The 14,911-nt window shown below is 43.5% G+C and overlaps 1 protein-coding gene across 1 annotated transcript in view; it reads left to right on the top strand.

Moving 5' to 3' along the window:
• LOC126204297 (uncharacterized calcium-binding protein B0563.7-like) overlaps positions 1-14,911 on the top strand; it is a 532,738-nt gene that overhangs the window by 257,037 nt on the left and 260,790 nt on the right. The window lies entirely within an intron of this gene.

Below are 14,911 nucleotides of genomic sequence, written 5' to 3'. Positions count from 1 at the left end.
AAAATTACTCGAGCTTTCGGTCAAGCTCTCATGGGCCATTGTCATGTGGTGTGGCTGCCAGAGGGCGGCTGGTACGCCCATGTGTACTCTAGCTGCCGCCTACAATGTCGCTGGTGCTCGCGGCATCGCTATGAGTGGGCATACACTGACTAGGCGTTTGATGTGCCCTGCTCAACTTCACGATCACTGGATCCCAGTCGCCGTGTTTGTATACTAGTTGAGTACCTTTCGGAAAGGCTTGAAGTCACTTTGTAAGTAGGCTGTTTAGGTTTTTTTATTGGTAACGCCACCTCTGTATGAAAATCACTGGCTGTGCTGTGTGCAGTCTGTGGCTGCTTTGCATTGTTGTAATACTCGCCATTGTAGTGTTAGGCAGCTGGCTGTGAACAGCGCGTAGCGTTGCGCAGTTGGAGGTGAGCCGCCAGCAGTGGTGGATGTGGGGAGAGAGATGGCGGAGTTTTGTAATTTGTCATGAACTGCTATATATATGATGATATCAAGGTAAATACATTGTTTGTTCTCTATTAATATCTTTCATTTGCTAACTATCCCTATCAGTAGTTAGTGCCTTCCATAGTTTGAATCTTTTATTTAGCTGGCAGTAGTGGCGCTTGCTGTATTGCAGTAGTGGGAGAAACGAAGATTATTGTGAGGTAAGTGATTTAGTGATTTGTGAAAGGTATAGTTTATTGTTAGTCAGGGCCATTCTTTTGTAGGGAATTTTGAAAGTCAGATTGCGTTGCGCTAAAAAATATTGTGCGTCGGTCTAAGCACAGTCCAGTATAAATTGTTCAAAAGGGGACGTTTCAACTTTCATGACATTGAGAATTGTGTATGGTCGGTGGCCGCACAGAATAAATCTCTGGAAAGGCGCTGTGCTTGACATTAGCTGAACTTTAATATTCCACGCACTCATCCATGCAGTAAACTGTAATAAGATAACCTGTATTTAACTTTCAAATATGATAATGCCCATTAACTGGAATAAAGCAGCAAGTAACTCAAAAATGGTTCTGAACACTATGCGACTTACCCTCTGAGGTCATCAGTCGCCTAGAACTTAGAACTAATTAAACCTAACTAACGTAAGGACATCACACACATCCATGCCAGAGGCAGGATTCGAACCTGCGACTGTAGCGGTCGCTCGGTTCCAGACTGGCCACTCTGGCCGGCAGCAAGTAACTGCTATCCATTTATACTCATAGGCCAAGGAACGAATCTACCAGTGGTCTCCCTTGCTATCAGTGATGTTCTCTTACGCATTTGTCTCCTTTTCGGCATTCACTTGGTACAACTAACGGAGATCGACCGTTTGGTCGCACAAATCGACTATAAGAATCCAAATACTTGTGTCGACCAATTGTCCACGGACAGGAACTTCAAAACTGTCATTTACTTTTAAAGTAAACTGCATGACAAAAAAAAGATGAGGCACCCAGAACGGAAGGAAGAAACGAAATGAAACTTAACAGATGGAGAGGATACGTGACATTATTTCAGTGATTACAAAATGGAGTAAAATGTACGAAGATCTTGGCAGTACGAGCGCACTCATCAGTTACACCACCTGTGCCCTGGACGCAGGCACTGATTCGATTAGGAAGGCTGTTATAACGCCGTTGCATCCTCTCCTGAAGCGAGGTAGTCCACAGCGGTTGTAACTGGTACTGGGGTAGAGCTGATGTTCGAGCTGCTCCCAAGCGTATGATATTGGGAACAGATCCTGATTTGTTACTGGTAGGTTTGATCATCACGGAAATGCTTCAGGAACTCGGGTGGGAGTCTCTAGAGGAAAGGAGGCGTTCTTTTCGTGAATCGCTACTGAGGAAATTTAGAGAACCAGAATTTGAGGCTGACTGCAGTACAATTTTACTGCCGCCAACTTACATTTCGCGGAAAGACCACAAAGATAAGATAAGAGAGATTAGGGCTCGTACAGAGGCATATAGGCAGTCATTTTTCCCTCGTACTGTTTGGGAGTGGAACAGGGAGAGAAGATGCTAGTTGTGGTACGAGGTACCCTCCGCCACGCACCGTATGGTGGATTGTGGAGTATGTATTTAGATTAGAACTCTTGCTGGTGATGGGAATACCTCAACACCACGCATACATTTCATATAGACACGTGCCATGTGCGTACGAGTATTATTCTCTTGATATACGGCACCATGATACTCACGCATGAGAGATAGCTCGTGAAACTGCAGGATGTCCACAATGAACCATTGTGCCATCTCAGTTCCGTGACCTGGAGATATACACGATGGCTTCCTACAGCATGTCGCAAGGAGTAACACCACTGTCCCCCTCCAAAATACTGGAAGAATGGGACCTCTCCCCAGATCACCGAACTACGGTCATCCGGGGTAGTGCAGAACCGCGATTCAACGGTGAACACAATGCGATCTCATTCATCAGGAGTCAACTCTTCCCTTTCACGGCACCACTCCAAACGCAACCTTTAGAATTATAGTGTTAACGGCAGCCTACGGAGCGGATGATAATTGCATTGTACGGTAGCTGCTACTCTGCTCCCAGAGGTGCATGATGACTCATAATGTTGAAGGGAGTCCATTACTTCTTCTAGGATGTCCGGCGCATATGTCAACAGGTTACGATGTACTTGATGCACAGCACGGCGATCCACCCTTGTGGTGGTCACACGTGGTCGACCGGAAATTTGACGGCGACTATGGCCACCCTCATTTTCCCGTGCAGCCCGACATTGCGCAACTGTCACATCCGAAAGCCCCACTCAGCTGGATGTTGCACGATTCGACCATTTGGCTAAATGGAGACCCGCAATGCGGCTCTTTCCAAACTCTATCAGGTGCTGATACACTAATGGTTCAAATGGCTCGGAGCTCTATGGGACTTAACTTCTGAGGATATCACACACATCCATGCCCGAGGTAGCATTCGAACCTACGACTGTAGCGGTCGCACGGTTCCAGACTGTAGCGCCTAGAACCGCTCGGCCACCCTGGCCGGCGTGCTGATAACACTGTCTCACACGAATACGTGGCATCTCCGTGTCCTTCACAGTGGTCAGTCAACATCTGACGTCGTTCATGCCCCTTATACACCTTACCAAACCTCGCAAAGCAAGTAAACACGAACATCATTAATGCAACCTGGTTACCTCTCACAGGGAAGTGCAACTCTAGTTACTTACATAATCTTCGGTGGTGTGTACGTATTATATTGACATCCAGCATGTCTTCTGGGTGTTCCACTTTTTGTCAGGAAGAGTAGATTTTGCGTGACTAAGTGCTTTGTATATATTATCCTGCATGCTTTACCATCAATTCCGTGCACGGCAGTACAGTTATTATGTACTAAAGAAAAGAAAGAGCTGTGTGACAAAGCTGGGTCGGAGACTTTGGGGTCAGGTTCAGCCATCTACCCGGTAAACATGATGAGAGAATGGAGAAGGTAAAAAAACCCAGTGCTGACACACAGCCTACTACTCTCCAATAGCACCGATAAGGCTGCCACTTTTTGACGGACAACTAAACCGAACTAAGGTCCGTCCAAATCGGATCCAGAGGGTCCCATAGTAGTGACCGACCGTCGTGTCATCCTTAGCCTTTAGGCGTCGCTGGATTCGGATGTGGAGGGTCATGTGGTCAGCACACCGTTCTCTCTGCCGTTGTCACTTTTCATGACCAAAGTGGCTACTTCTCAATCAAGTAGCTCCTCAATTGGCCTCACAAAGTGTGAGTGCACCCCACTCGCCAACAGCACTCGTACACCCGGTTGGTCATCTATCCAAGTGCTAGCCAAGCTTGACAGCGACTAACTTCGATGATCTAACGGGTCTCGACGTTACTACTGTGGTAAGGCCCTTGCTATTTGATGGACAGATCATCAGTAAATGTGATACAAGCCCTCACATTGTGAGACACTGCGGGCAGCTTTGGAATTTAATCCGACAGACGGAAACTTAGCGTTATCGTGTCTCCTCCCCTTATCAGCCAAATAGTGGTGGTGCAAAATTCATCCGCCAGCGGGATTCGAACTGGCTGCCAATGAGTAGAGAGCCACCGTACAGGTGTATGTTAGCTGCCTCGGCAACTAGGTTACGAAGGCAGATTGTTCTGTAAATTGCTGAGCAGACACAATTTTTTGGTTTTTGGGTCCAAACTCGACCCCAAGACTTTTCACTGTTTGAAGATTACGAGATCACCTTGTAACCCAGCACTCATATTTTTAGAATCGTTCGCATTATCTAAGAGCCTTCTCTCTCCTAACCAATACCCTGATCGCAAGAGAAGGCTCTCGTCACCTTTGAAGCTAGAAAACGTGACGTCTAGCGACCCAGAACATCAAGTTGTCGCACCATTCCCGAATCTCCTGGGTAGCAGTTCAAGCCAGCAGCTCATATCAAATTAATTCACATCCCCTGCAACATATAAATGCGACACAAGCAGTCTTGAAGCAGAGCGCTCTGCTTCAAGACTGCTTGTGTGGCAGCTATAATCATATGTTATTGGAAGCTTTCTTTGAGTCGTCAAGGCTCTACGCCTGGTTCGTTAGGAAGGAGTTGAAGTTTGTGAAGTCTGAAGATGGGTGTAATCCCGAAACGCGTAACATGTTCTAATAAAAGCGCACAATCATTCACTAAAAATATGACCGATTTCGGCCTCTAGAATGCAGCATCTGGCTGACGATGATGGCGCTTTGAACAGCTATGTTGAACCGAGTCACAAAATTACAAAAGCCAGATAGTTGTCAGATCCAAAACATGCAACAAAAAAAGGAAAAAGCAGTAGAAAGGATATAAACAATAAAGTAGATGGCTGTGGATGGCTGATCACTGCAATAAAAAGAATGAGCCAGCCACTCCGCAACGCATTAAAATCTACACTCTAAAAGCCTAGCCGATACTCCATACATGTCACAAAATTTTGAAGGCTTTGCCACACTTGGTCTCGTCTTCAGTTAAAGTAGAGGGCACATCCCCAATTAAATTTTCTTCTACCCTCTCATCACAATGTAAAACGCATTAATGGGGGTAAGACGTCAAACGGGCCGACTTGGAGCAGGAGAGGCACGACAGGACATTTTAATTTCCACTGTCTATACTTTTAAAAGTTAATTCATAAAACTTTGTCAGCATGACCAGGAAGGATTCAGGATTCACACTCGTAGCAGTGGAAGTTCAAAAACAAAAAAAAATAATTTTTTTACATGTGAAATTTCATCATTTTTTCACTTACTACTGGCTGTATTTGTTGCTTTAGGTACACTTTCCTTCATAAGTAAGAGAGATTGTTCGATGAATTTTGCACAGCATACAAACCATACTTACAGGTGTCTGGAACTCTAGAATCTATTTACTTTATGAAAAAATAAATGAGCTGTTACGTTTTAAACTTTATGTTTAGAAAAATTCTAAATTTGTAGTTAATTTTCTCAATTTTTACCACAGTTTTTAATAGATTTGTAAAATTCTAAAGTTTCATACACCTGTAAGTATGGTTTGTATGCCGTGCAAAATTCATCAAAGAATCTCTCTTACTTATGAAGAAAAATGTACCTATAGCAACAAATGCAGCCAACAGTAAGTGAAAAAATTATGAAATTTCATATCTAAAAAAAATTATTTTGTTGTGTTTTTGCACTTCCACTGCTATGAGTGTGAATTCTGAATCCTTCCTGGTCATGTTGCCAAAGTTTTATGAATTTATTTGTAAAAGTATAGACAGTAGAAAATAAAATGTCCTGTGGTGCCTCTCCTGCTCCAAGTCGGCCCGTTTTACGTCCTACGCCCCTTAAGTTATAATGTAATGTGCAGTGATTTCCACACCACATGCATCACAGACGGGGGGGAGGGAGGGGGAGTGAAGGGGAGTGTTCTGACCTGGGAGTGTGACGCAATGTGTTAGGAAGCAGTACTCAATTTGGAGGCGGGTCAGGGCCATTATTTCATCCCGCAGGAGTGACCGTCATGAGAAACACCATGGCCGGATAGTTGGCTTCACCAACCGGACGACGGCCGGGGTGGCTGAGCGGTTCTAGGCGCTACAGTCAGGAACCACGCGACCGCTACGGTCGCAGGTTCGAATCCTGCCTCGGTCATGGATGTGTGTGATGTCCTTAGGTTAGTTAGGTTTAAGTAGCTCTATGTTCTAGGGGACTGATGACCTCAGAAGTTAAGTCCCATAGAGCTCAGAGCCATTTTAACCATTTTTTAACCAACCGTACCTTATTTTGCCTCACTGCCAGCCACTCTACCTCACACAGATGCATGTCCTTCCGACTTAACAGTGAAATTATAGCCTGCAGGAGAGCAGCACATTCTATTAAGTCATGTTCCCTACAGACCTCCTTGCTAGCTTGGTCCCCTTGTTCACATCCCTAAATATCCAAAAGCCCTGGCACGCAAAAGTATGATTGATGTCTGATTCCCTTTCTCTTGAAGGTTTGCACTGTGGTGACAAAAGTCATGCGATACTTCCTAATATCCTGTCGAACTTCCGTCTTCCCGGCGTATTGCCGCATCTCGGCATGGACTCAACAAATCGTTGGAAGGCCTCTGCAGAAATACTGAGCCATACTCCCTCTACAGTTGTCCATACTAGCTACAGTGTTGCCGGTACTGGATTTTGTGCACGACCTGACCTCTCAATTATGTCCCATATATGTTCGATGGAATTCATGTCGGGCCATCTGGGAGGCCAAATCATTTGCTCGAATTGTCTAGAATGTTCTTTAAACCAATCGCGAACAACTGTGGTCCGGTGACAAGCCGCAATGTTATCCATAATAGTTTCTGTCTTTGTTTGGGAACATGAAGTCCATGAATGGCTGCAAACAGTCTCCAAGTAGCCGAAAATGACCATTTCCAGTAAATGATCGCTTCCGTTGGGCCACAAGAGCCTGTCCATTCCATGTAAAGACAGCTCAGCCATTATAAAGCACCACCAGCTTGCAAAGTTCGTTTTTGACAACTTGGGTGCATGCCTTCATGTGGTCTGCCCCACACTCGACCACTACCATCAGCTTTTACCAACTGAAATCGGGACTCAGCAGGCTACAGTTCCCAAGTCGTCTGGGGTACAATCGATATGGTCACGAGCCCACTAGGTGCGCTGCAGGCAATGCGCTGTCAGCAAAGGCTCTCGCGTCGAACGTCTGACGTAGCCCATTAACGTCAACTTTCGCCGCATTCTCCTAACGGATACGTTCTGCGATTTTCTCACCCACTGTTTCGTGTCTGTTGGCACTGACAACTCTCCGCAAACGCTGTCGCTCTCGCTCGTTAGGTGAAGGCCGTCGGCCACTGAGTTCTCCGTGGTGAGAGATAATGCCTGAAATATGGTGTTTTCGCCACACTCTTGACACTGTGGATCTAATAATATTGAATTCCCTAACGATTTCCGAAATGAAATGTCCTTCGCGTCTGGCTCCAACAACCATTCCGCGTTCAGAGTCTGCTGATTCCCGTGGTGCGGCCAGAAACGCGTTGGAAATGGTTCCACATGAGTCATCCGAGAACAAACGACCGCTCCACCTATGCACTACCCTTTCCTACCTTACGTACGCCGTACATATATGTGTATATCGCTATCCAATGACTTTTGTCACCTCACAAGGGAACCTCCCCATCGCACCCCCCTCAGATTTGGTTATAAGTTGGCACAGTGGATAGGCCTTGAAAAACTGAACACAGATCAATCGAGAAAACGGGAAGAAGTTGTGTGGAACTATGAAAAAAATAAGCAAAATATACATACTGAGTAGTCCATGCGCAAGATAGGCAACATCAAGGATAATGTGAGCTGAGGAGCGCCGTGGTCCCGTGGTTAGCGTGAGCAGCTGCGGAGCGAGAGGTCCTTGGTTCAAGTCTTCCCTCGAGAGAAAAATTTAATTTTTTATATTCAGACAATTATTATCTGACAAACTCTTATGTTTTCATCACCTTTTGGGAGTGATTATCACATACACAAGAAAACCTAAATCAGGCAAGGTAGAAGAATCTTTTTACCCATTCGCCAAGTGTGCAAGCTAGGTGGGTCGACAACATATTCCTGTCATGTGATGCACATGCCGTCACCAGTGTCGTATAGAATATATCAGACGTGTTTTCCTGTGGAGGAATCGGTTGACCTATGACCATGCGATCAAATGTTTTCGGTTCCCATTGGAGAGGCACGTCCTTTCGTCTACTAATCGCACGGTTTTGCGGTGCGGTCGCAAAACACAGACACTAAACTTATTACAGTGAACAGAGACGTTAATGAACGAACGGACAGATCATAACTTCGCGAAAATAAAAAAATTAAAATTTTCACTCGAGGGAAGACTTTAACCGAGGACCCCTCGTTCCGCAGCTGTTCACTCTGACCATGGGACCACGGCGCTCCTTGCTTACACGGCCCTCAATGTTGCCTATCTTGCCCGTGGACTACTCAGTTTGTATATTTTGCATATTTTTTTCATAGTTCCACGCAACTTCTTCCTGTTTTCTCGATTGATCTGTGTTCAGTTTTTCAAGGCCTATCCACTGTGCCAACTTATAACTAAATCTGAGGGGGGTACGATGGGGAGGTTCCCTTGTCAGTATATAAGGAATTTAATATTAAAAACTACGACTAATGTGATGTATGATACATGTACGACCTGTCACAAAGACTACTTTATAAATTCTGATACATTGTTTGCTAAAGGGCAGATGCTATGACTCAGGGAAAAACTGTTTTTTATTTATTCAGTTAGTACATGAAAAGCATCTAAAATAATAGTGACAAATTTTTGACGCAGTTACAGGTATCGGTAAATAAGCCACCGGAATGATCAAGTCTTCCACATTTACGTAGGTCTGTCTGCATGTTGTTGTGCCCTTCACTCTGAAGATTCTTTGATGCAGCTCTGCACATTAATTTATCCAGCGCAACGCTCTACATCTCTGGATAACTGCTGCAACCTGCTTCCATTTGAATCTGCATACTGTGTTCGTCCCTTGGTCCTTCCCTACAATTTTTACCTACCACGTCTCCCTCCAGTATCAAAATGCCGATTCCTTAATGTCTCAGAACAGGTCCCTTCTTTTAGTCAAGTTGTGACACTAAGTCTTTTTCCCCAATTCGGCTCAGCACTTCCTCATTTTTAAGCAACCTACTCACCTAACGTTCAGCATTCTCCTAAAGCAACACATTTTAAAAGCTTCTGTTCTCTTCTTGTCTTCTTGCCTATCGCCCATGTTTGACTTCCGTACAAAGCTACGCTCCAGACAAATATCATAAATTTATACTCGGTGTTAGCAAATTCCTCTAAGTCAGCAAATAGATACATATTGGTATTTGTTAACTTTCAAGGATATTTACCTTGCCGTGATTTTTGGTAAAAAGAGATACAAAAACCTACACCTCTTCACTACGTTCCAACCTGGTAGAAAGCGCTAGTTAATTTATTTTCTTCTCCACTGTTCGCTGCTTGTCTCTAAAAGTGATAAGTGGATGAACATAGCAAAAAATAGTCTCATACTACAGAAAATCACCAGTATTCTCCTATTGATATTAGTTTATTAAAACTCTGCTCAAAAATCATTTTGTCATCGGGTATCACTCCACTATTTGGGTATAGGGAATATTCAGTGCTGAAGGGTGAAAACTGAAGTTGAAGAACATTCGTCAGGATTAGTTTGTCCGTTTGCAGGGGCTGCAAGCAGATGAAGGCATATTACGTACAGACAGGTCAACTAATATCTGTTTTTGTGGTAGGCTACAGTATGAATGAACTGGTGTTAAGTTTTTAATTTATTATTGTTGCCATAATTTTCTTCCTCTTTTATTATTTCATAGAAATGGCAGATAAATCTATAATATCTTAAAGCAAATGTAGCATTGTACAGTACTTCCTTGCTACCTAACTTCGTAAAAATATATCAAGCCTAGGTTTGGACGTTTTCTACAATTCAACGGGTGTCCGGCGACGATAGCGTATAGGCGTATCTTGGCCCAAGACACACGGCAACAGGGACGTTATTGAAGAAAAGAATTTTAGCAGCGAATCTGTTGTTTATTTATTGAATGGCTAGATTCGACCTTCGCCCATTTTTCCAAGACTCTGTTACAAAGTACAACATTGTTTGATTGGATGTGAAGAATGTGGATAATAAAGATGTCAATGATAAATTCATTCAGATGGCAACTACTTCTGAATTCCTATTTAAGGTACGGTTGGTGTGGACAGTTCTGTCTATGGTATCATACGTAAATATATCTCACATCTGCGTTAAAAGAAGCCACAGATGTAGCTCCACCCCACCTTCATTTTCTATAGTAACGCCATTTTACGAGTAAAAGTTACTAGTTTTTTTAAAAATATTTATTTGAAAACAAAAAATTTTGCCACTACGACTGTAGCTAATTGATATTCGGTTTTTTATTCATTTATTAGTAAAAAGTAATAACACCTGTTATAACAGAGACCAAGCAAATACAGAAAAATATCGGATATTCAGATCTATACAGGTATTTGTTTTAACCGATCGGTTTTCCCATCCCTACTGCTAATACGAACCGAGCTCGAGCAAACGCTTTCTGTCCGCGGTCACCTACCGTTTACACGAGAGTGTATACTCGTTCACTGACGAGCATTCGCCAGTGTTCGCTCCGGTGCCAACCAGGCTTTTACACGAGCTACTTCCTGGCGAAAATCAACTACTCGTCGTGGATGCGCATCACGTGCTTGCTTGTAAATCACGACGTGAGTGGATTAGTGACGCCAGTGATCAATTGACACTCGAGCTCACCAACCTCTGATCCTGTTCAACGCAAAATTCTAGCTCATTATCCTAGATCAAAGTTAACATAGCGGCGCGTTTCGATGTACTGTAATAGACTCAAGGCACCATATACAGAAGCCTACACTTACGATGAACTCACCAAGTTAATTTATGTATGAATCAAACTTAGCAGGAGTGAATTAAATTGTGCACCATGCCTCACCCTATTGCCTATTTTTCTGTAAAAAGGGGACCACACGACAAATAGATTTTTGTAATTTTTTATGTTTGTGGCACGTTAAGTTCGAAACTTAAATATACATTTCCCAAAGAAGTTCGATGCAATTCTAAAAAATAATCGAGGAAACCGACAATTTTTAATATGTTACATAAGGTACATTTAAATGATGCGTGAAACACAAAAAGATTCACAAAAATTAATTTTTAGCTGTTTTTAAATATACAACATTGATTAACGATTTTTATAAACGAACACTGATCAACAATTTTGTTTGCAATAAAAACTGGATTTCTGTATGCAGTATAAGAGGACGTGCATTTTTCATAAAAATGCCAAATAGATATATTTGATGAATTTTATATTTAAATGAATTAGGTGACCCAACTGAATGAAAAAACGAAAAAGTAATGACCGAAATGAGTCAATGAACATTTCTTTTTTTATACTGCAGCCTTGGTCCTTTTATTTTGTAAAACTAATGCATTCCCACCAACTAATTCAGGAAGTATATCAATCTCTTTCTCCGAAAAATTTGGCGTTCTTTTGTTTTCGTTTTAGCCAGATGTAAACGAACGGACTAGTAACGAGATATGAGCACACATCTATTTATTGACGAAAGTCTGAGCATGTGATAATGACCCTCACTCACGAGAAATTGTTTAGAAAACAATTCTGCCGTGTGCACATTAATATTTCTGTTAACATCTTTGCAGGTCCAGGGCACCTTCCATTGTAATGCATGGAGTTAACCGCAGTCAAATGCCCGGCTGGCTGGTAACGGTTCCTTGCTGCCGATTATCGTTGATGCACCGAACAGACATTTTAAACATGGTTTACTTTTAACCGTGATCACAGGACTTTCGTAATCTTGCTTTTGGGTTGAGGTTGGTGCACTCGATCATGCGCAGGAACAGGGGACTGTAACTTCGTTTACTAAGATAGGAAGTTAATCTATTCTCGCCAAAGTCACTCCTGTCATTTGTGTTCTTATTTTGTTGTTTGCTTTATTTTCGTGACACATACTACTGCGTTTTACAATGTGTACTCTACGGCATTGCTCCTTGCTTAGCTTGCATTTATAGCGAATCTCTCGTCCAGCGTACAGTCCCAAGCGACTGGGAAAATCAGCACATGACTCCTGTACATAAGAAGGGCAAAAGAACGAACCCGCAAAATTAAAGACTAATATCCCTAACATCGGTTTGCTGCAGAATTATTGAACATATTCTAGATCTACACCTACATCAACATCCATACACCGCACGCCACCTGACAGTGTGTGACGGAGGGTACTTTGAGTACCTCTATCGGCTCTCCCTTCTATTCCAGTCTCGTATTGTTCGTGAAAAGAAAGATTGTCGGCATTCCTCTGTGAGGGCTGTAATCTCTCTGATTTTATCCTCATGGTCTCTTCGCGACATATAGGTAGGAGGGAGAAATATACTGCTTGACTCCTCGGTGAAGGTATGTTCTCGAAACTTCAGCAAAAGCCCGTACCGAGCTACTGAGAGTCTCTCTTGCAGAGTCTTCCACTGGAGTTTACCCATCATCTCCGTAACGCTTTCGCGATTACTAAATGATCCTGTAACGAAACGCGCTGCTCTCCGTTGGATCTTCTCTATCTCTTCTATCAACCCGATCTGGTACGGATCCCACACCGTTTAGCAGTATTCAAGCAGTGGGTGAACAAGTGTACTGTAACCAACTTCCTTTGTTTTCGGACTGCATTTCCTTAGGATTCTTCCAATGAATCTCAGTCTGGCATCTGCTTTACCGACGATTAATTTTATATGGTCATTCCATTTTAAATCACTCCTAATGCCTACTCCCAGATAATTTATGGAATTAACTGCTTCCAGTTGCTGACCTGCTATATTGTAGCTAAATGATAAAGAATATTACTTTCCATGTATTCGCAGCACATTACACTTGTCTACATTGAGATTCAGTTGCCATTCCCTGCACCATGCGTCAATTCCTTGCAGATCCTCCTGCATTTCAGTACAATTTTCCAGTGTTACAACCTCTCGATATACTACAGCATCATCCGCAGAAAGCCTCAGTGAACTTCCGATGTTATCCACAAGGTCATTTATATATATTGTGAAACGCAACGGTCCTACGATACTCCCATGCGGCACACCGGAAATCACTCTTACTTCGGAAGACTTCTCTCCATTGAGAATGACATGCTGCGTTCTCTTCTCTAGGAACTCTTCAATCCAATCACAAAGTTGATCTGATAGTCCATATGCTCTTAATTTGTTCATTAAACGACTGTGAGGAACTGTATCAAACGCCTTGCGGAAGTCAAGAAACACGGCATCTACCTCGGAACCCGTGTCTATGGCCCTCTGAGTCTCGTGGACGAATAGCGCGAGTTGCATATGGAATGGGTTACCAGACAAGTGAGTGGCTCGAAGACTTCTTAAATAATAGAATGCATTACGTTGTCCTCGACGGCGAGTGTCCATCAGAGGTAAGAGTATTGTCACAAGTGCCTCAGAGGAGTGTGATAGGACGGCTATTATTTTTGTCTTCATAAATGATCCGTCGGACTCGGTAAGTAGCAATCTGCGGTTGTTTACTGACGATGCTGTGCTGCACGGTAAGATGTCGTTGAGTGTCTGTAGGACGATAAGTGTGACTGAGACAAACTTTCTAGTTGGTGCGATGGCTGCTCGCTCTAAATGTAGAAAAATGAAAGTTGATGGCATAAGGGGAAAAAATAAACCCGGCTACAGCATTAGTAGTGTTCTTCTTGACGCAGTCACGTCGTTTAAATACCTATGGCCGTAACTTAGCAAAGTGATATGAAGTGGAAAGAACATCTGAGGATTGTGGTAGGGGAGGCGGAAGGTCGACTACGGTTTAATGGAAGAATTTTAGAGAAATGTGGTCGTTCATCTGTAAAGGAGACTGCGCATAGGACACTACTGCGACCCATTCTTGAGTACTGCTTGACTGCTTGGAATCCGCACCAGGGCGGATTAAAGGGAGACACCGAAGCAGCTCATATCCGGGCTCCTAGGCTTATTACCGGTAGGTTCGAACAACAGGCTAGTTTTTCTGAGATGCTTCAAGAATATAAGTTGGAATCCCTGGAAGGAAGGCGACTTTCTTATTGACAAACACTACTGAGAAAATTTAGAGAAGTAGCATTTGAAGCTGACTACAGATGATTCTACTGGCGCCAACATACGTTGCGCGTAAGGACCACGAATAGAAGATACAAGAAATTAAGACACATACGGAGGCGTGACAGCCGTTTTTCCCTCGCTCCATTTGCGAGTGGAGCAGGAGACCAAATGACTAGAAGACGCACAGTGTAACCTCCGCCACGCACCATACGGTGGTTTGCCGAGTACGTATGTAAATGTAGATGTTGTTCGATGGCTTGATATTTTTTCTGCTAGTGTTCTTCCGTAAAAGGCGATATGTCTGAAAGTAGAGAGCTACTTGTGTTCTGCAATAGCTGGACAAGTAAAAAGCTTACACTACGCATGGAAAATAATGTAAATGGTTAAACATTTTAATGAAAATTGTTTCAGCATTAACTCGTTCAGATCTCTTTCACGAGATTATGTGGCCGTGGTGGTACAGCAGGTAGGACAGTGGACTGCGGCCTTGGATTGTCCGTGGTTCAGTTCTGAATAGAACTGGGGATTTTTCCTCACTCCAGTCTCTCGAGGACGGCCCAGGTCCTCTCAGCCTGCTACCAAATGAGTACTGCGTACCTTTGCCGAAGGTAAAAGGTAGCCGGGTGATGGGCACGACATACTCACCTTCCTGGCTCCGTGGCGAAGAAAGGCCGTGCTCCACCCGTAGTCAGGCTAATAGCTTGATCACGAGCTTCTGCCACAGACTTACTTTACGCAAAGTATATCTGTTTGAAAGAGCAAATGAAAATTCACTTGACGCCTCCCTAAGAG

Source organism: Schistocerca nitens, chromosome 9 (assembly GCF_023898315.1).
Source record: "Schistocerca nitens isolate TAMUIC-IGC-003100 chromosome 9, iqSchNite1.1, whole genome shotgun sequence".
NCBI classification, from domain to species: domain Eukaryota; kingdom Metazoa; phylum Arthropoda; class Insecta; order Orthoptera; family Acrididae; genus Schistocerca; species Schistocerca nitens.
This window is presented reverse-complemented; position numbering and strand designations above follow the sequence as displayed.